This window comes from Suncus etruscus, chromosome 18 (genome assembly GCF_024139225.1).
Source record: "Suncus etruscus isolate mSunEtr1 chromosome 18, mSunEtr1.pri.cur, whole genome shotgun sequence".
Taxonomy (NCBI): domain Eukaryota; kingdom Metazoa; phylum Chordata; class Mammalia; order Eulipotyphla; family Soricidae; genus Suncus; species Suncus etruscus.
In genome coordinates this window covers 30,104,059-30,109,904 of record NC_064865.1, presented here as the reverse complement: position 1 = coordinate 30,109,904, position 5,846 = coordinate 30,104,059, and positions in this window count along the sequence as shown.

The following is a 5,846-nucleotide window of genomic DNA, read 5'->3' as shown; positions in this document are numbered from 1 at the left end:
ACACACAGATACACACACACACACACACATTAAATGGGGTTGAAAGGAGTAGAAGGGATCCTAAAGGAAAGTAAAAGACCAAGAGTCAGGCAGGGCTAGGCAAGTCCTTCTGATGGCATGGGGAGGGACTGGCTGCCATGGGCATGGGAGATAGAACCAGCCAACTGAGCACTAGATCAGGCCACCTATCACTTCTGTCAATCATCAAAGCCACATGCAAAGGTGCATTTGAATTAGAAGAAGCGACAGTAATATTTGTATAACCTTTACATAAAGCTCCCAGGACGCTCCCTCCTTGGAATGAGGCCAGAAGCCTAGGAGTCTTGTAAAATCTCTCTATTTGCTTAGTGCATGGTCCTCAAGTATAGTCTATCTTTTCAAAGCTCCAGGAATTCACCTTTTAATTCTGACCTCTCTGAGCTGGCCTGGGTCTCTCTCCCTCTCCAGTCTATTTGCTAGTGTCAGCCATCTCTATAGCCTGTCTATATCCCCAAGCCTCCAAACCCCTCAAATCTTTCTCTGTGCTTTTTTGTTGTTGTTTTTGTTTTTGGGCCACATTGGGTGGCATTCAGGGTTACACCTGGCTCTGCACTCAAAAATTGCTCCTGGCAGGTTTGGGGGACTATAAGGGATGCCAGGAAACTAACCCAGTCTCCCATGTCAGCAGCATGCAAGGCAAATGCCCTTCTGCTGTGCTATTACTCCAGCCCCAGTCATAGCACTATTTTTCCTAAGGCCTCATTGTCTTCAGAACAAAGCCCTGTATTTTTATTTTAATCTTTAAGACGAGGCCCCTATTTTTCCATTTTAGCCATACTGAGGCCTGAGATCTTTCCCCAGCAAATCTAATCCTCAGTCCATCTGCTATCCTCTTCTAACACCACTCCCTTCCACCAACAACAATGATTCCCTCCCTCTGGAACACCATTGATCACAATAATTCCTTTAGATCTCAACCTCTTTGCCTTTTATTCCAGGAAGCTTTCCCTGGCTTCCCTACCCCACAAACTCAAGGAAAGGCAGGGTGAGATCACAGGGGTTGCAAGCTGCCAATTTTAAAGATACTGAGAATTTGGAGCTGGAATAAAAACAACAGATAAACTGCTTGCCTTGCATTCAATTCAATACCTTGCACCACATATATCTGAGAGCCCTGCCAGAAGTGATTACAAAGCACAAAACACTGTCTGGTTGTGGCCTCTTCCAAAATAATATTAATAAATAAAGGTAATGAGAATTTAAGACAAGAGAAATAGTGTAAGAGTTAAGGTATTTGCTTACTTTGTTTATTTTTTTTTTATTTTTTATTTTTTTGGCCACACCCGGCAGTGCTCAGGGATTACTCCTGACTATGGACTCAGAAATAACTCCTGGCAGGCTCAAGGGACCATATGGGATGCTGGGGATTGAACCCAATTCTGTCCTGGGTCAGCTGCGTGCAAGGCACCCTACCACTGTGCTATTGCTTGGGCCCCTATTTGCTTGCTTTAGATTCCAGCATCATATGATCCCTGAGCTCAGCCAGGGCTCATTCCTGAGTGCAGAGCCCTGAAAACCCCTGAAACCCACCAGCTGTGGCCCTATATAACATCTACTCAGAAAAGAAAAAAAGAAAGGTTCTGGAGCAATAGCCAAGAGCGATTTCTGAGCACAGAGCCAGGAGTGTCCCAAAAATAAACAAACAAAAAAGTTATTGATACTTTTCTTGAAGTGGTTGTATGATATTTTATTTATTTACTTAGTTATTTTTTGGCCACGTTTGACAGTGCTCAGGCCTTGGCTGAGCAGATCATAAGTGGTATCTAGGATTGAATCTTGGGAAGCTATGTGCAAGGCAAGAGACTTACCTGCTGTACAACCTCTCTAGCTAATATTTTATTTTAATGAAAGGGAGCTGGGACCAGAGTACAGCAGGTAGGACATTTGCTTTGCAAACAGTCAACTGGGTTCAATACCCATCATTTCAGATGGTCCCCCAATCACCAACAGGAATAATTCCTGAGCACAGAGCCAAGAGTAATCCCTGAACATAGTCCGATGTGGTCAAAAGAATAGAAAGAGAAATAAGTCAACATAAACATGTACTCCCTCCTATTTCATACTAAAATGCAGAGGGTGGTGCCACAGGTAAAACATGAATAGGAAAGGAAGAAGGGAGGTCCTGAAGGTGGGGGTAGAGACAAAGCTAGATTTGCAGATTTTTCTCCACACTCTTGATAACTTTGGAATCTTGAAGCATGTTAATGTATACTCTTTTGGCATTTTTTTTTTCTTATTATTATAAAAGAAGAGGAGAAAACAAATTTTTTTCAGACACCTTCTAGGGTCTGTGTCCTGCCTTTTATATTTCTGCTCACACATCTCCACATTCCAGTCTGAATAACTCTTTACCAAATTATCTCCCCCTTTTTGGGGGAGATGGCACACCCCGTGACGCTCAGGGGTTATTTCTGGCTCTGCACTCAGAAATCGCTCCTGGCTTGGGGGACCATATGAGACGCCAGGGGATTGTCCTAGGCTAGTGCGAGCAAGGCAGACACCTTACTGCTTATGCCACTGCTACGGCCCCAAATTATCTTCCCTTTGTGGGAAGCTGGACTCTCAAGCCATGCTCAGGTGGCCTGGAGGACACTCCAAGCAATGCTTGGTTGAATAGGTTTACTCAGTGTTTGGGCCCAGCAATTCCTGGTGCTTGGGCTTGATGATTCAGGGATTGAACTGGGAATCTTATGCATGCAAGGCATAAGCCTCTGGCACTTAAACTATCTACCTAGCTTATCCCTTTCAAGCTTTTTTTTTTTTTTTTTTTTTTTTTTTCATAAATATCATGTGTTTCAGGAAGCAGAGTTCTAAGTCTGAAGAAGGAAGCCCATCCCAGGTCCCTCCAAGGAAGGGGCTCCACCATAATGTTGGGTAGGGAATAGCAGAGTCAAGAGAGAACAATGGAGACAGAACAATAGATGGGAGAGCAAACAGAGTTAATTGCATTTAAAAGTCCCAAGGGGACAGAAGTAAGGAGTGGACTATGGACAATCTTACGGATGGACTTGAGGACCTGTGGCTAGAAGGACGAGCAAAGAAAGGAGTTCACCATTCAGTGTAAGGAGAGAGGGATGGTGAGGGTCTGGAGCTCTGTGCCTTTCTCCTGCCACACACCTCACCTGACCTCCAAAGACTTACCTCACCTAAGTAACCCCTCAGGCCTAATAGGAAGACCCTCTGCCCCAGCCTCTTTGTCTTGTCCAGAAGTCCCCCGGGAGTACTTCTATACTTCAAAGTATAGCCAAGAGGAAGCAACTTCCTTTTGAGGTCGGCCTGGAGGAGGAACCAGCACCTTCTGGCTGTATCTGCTTTTCTGGGCAAGGCTGTGGAGGGGGCCAGAAGCCTGCTGAGTGTGGTTGGAACAGGCACGGAGAAGGGCCTGTCACTCACCTTGTCTTCCCTCTCCCAGCAAAGCCCTGGGGAGGCCTGCCAGGCTGCAGATGGGTGGTGGTGACAAGTCACATTGGTGGCTGCAATGGATGTGATCTGAGACCCAGTAGAGTCTCCCCAGTCTCACCCAATTCCTCAACAGAGTGTTGGGATTCTACCACTGGCTTCTACAATCCATATTGGGGGAATCCAAGCTCAAGTAACTTGGAAGGTGTGTGTACCTGAGTTTGGAGTTTCATAAGTTTCTCAAGAACACTGCTCCATACCCCCCCAGTCCCCTGGAATTGGGGTCCAGAGAGCACAGTAGAAGGCGAGAGTCTAAGGGTCCTCCCTTTCCAACTTTTCCTTTGTAAACAGGAGTTCACCCTCTTTTCCAGCAGAGTGAGAGAGAGGATGCAACAAGTAGAAATGCCACTAGATTGAGTTTTCTGTCCACTGGGGGTGCCTTGAGAAGCGAGAATATTGTCTGTAAGGAAGGGGGCTGTACTGGTGCCCCATCCCATGCCCCTTCTTAGCGAGGGGTTTGAGAGAAATGATGTTGCTTATCTCAGCTCCTTAACATTTAATAAATTAAATATTTACTTTGCTCACTATAGAGTCATTTCCCAGTTATGACACAAAACTTAGGGCTTGGTGGGAGGAAGGGTAAGCTAGGAAGGTGCTTGCCTTGCATGTGGCCAACCAAGGTCGAAGTCCTGGCACAATATATGGTTCCCTGAGCACTGCCAGGAGTGATCCTTGAGCACTATTGAGTGTGGTCAAAAACAAAACGAGGGGCCGGAGAGATAGCATGGAGGTAAGGCATTTACCTTTCATGCAGAAGGTCATCGGTTCGAATCCCGGCGTCCCATATGGTCCCCCGTGCATGCCAGGAGGAATTTCTGAGCACAGAGCCAGGAAAAACCCCTGAGCATTGCCGGGTGTGACCCAAAAACCACAAAAAAAAAAAAAAAAAAAAAAAAAAACGAACCAAGAAAAAAACCTAAACCCATACAATAGTAGCTTAATAAATTCAGCTACAAACAAAAGTTGATTTTATTTAAAGTTTAAATGGTTGAAGTTGCTACAAACTAATACCAAGAGACTAAAAACAAACCTGGAAAGGTATTTGTGGATAATGTCATAAGCCTATTGCTACTGTTTCTAATTATAAAGAATCATCAGAAATCAGGGGCTGGAGTGATAGTTCAGAGGTAGGGCATTTGCCTTGCATGCTGCTGACCCAGACATTCCATATGGTCCTCCGAGCCTGCCAGGAATGATTTCTGAGTGCAGAGCCAGGAGGAACCCTTGAGTACTGCCGAGTGTGCTCCCTCTCCCCAAAAGTGATTCCTCACAAATCCATAAGAAAAGGAGCTGGTGTGATTGTGTAACAGATAGGGCATTTGCCTTGCATGCAGCCAACCTGCGTTTGAACCCCAGTATCCTATATGGTCCCCTGAGCCCACCAGGTGTGGTTCCAGAGTGCAAGGCTAGGTGTAACCCATGAGCACTGCCAGATATAGTCCCCAAACAAACAAACAAAATTCAATTAAATATATAAAAACTACAGTACTACATAGAAAAATAATGGTCAAAGTACATCAACATAGTGTGCACAGGAGGAAAAATGACAATGACTTAAGCATTTGAAAGGATGCCCAGGAGTTTAGGAGATAAGTCAAAGGGCTGGAGTACAAATATAGGATTGTAGAAACCAGGCATTTGATTCTCAGCACCACAGAATTCCCAAACATGGCAGTGATTCCTAAGCACAAAATTGAGAAGAGCCACCAAATGCTGCTGCGTGTATGGAGAGAGATGGAGACAGAGACAGAAGAAAAGAACAAATAAAGAAGAGGGGCCAGAATGATAATCCAGTAAATAAGTCGCTTGCCTTATACCCAGTTGACCAGGGTTCAGTCTCTGACACCCCATAAAGTGCCCCAAGTACCATCAGAAATGATCCTTCAGCTCAGAGCCAAAAAGTAAGTCCTGAGCACAGCCACATGTGGTCCAAAAACCAGCCCTAAACCTCTCATTTTGTATAAATTCAACTTGAAATGTATGACAAGGAACCAGTTGATTTTTCATGAAGTGGACCACAAGAATTTCACATACACTGTCCTGATAGAGGTTTGACAGCTATTGATGTTCTAACATGGAAAATAGAACAAATCTACTTAGAGAGAGAGAGAGAGAGAGAGAGAGAGAGAGAGAGAGAGAGAGAGAGAGAGAGAGAGAGAGAGATGACAGTGGCTTTTCATACCTAAAAGATAACACAAGACATAAGGCACTTGTTTTACATGAAGCTGACCTTGGTTTCGATATGAATCTCCGGCACCACATATATGATTCTCTAAGCACTACCAGGAGTGATCCCCAAGCACAGAGCCAGGAATAGATCCTAAATACTGCTGGTGTGCCTCCTAGCT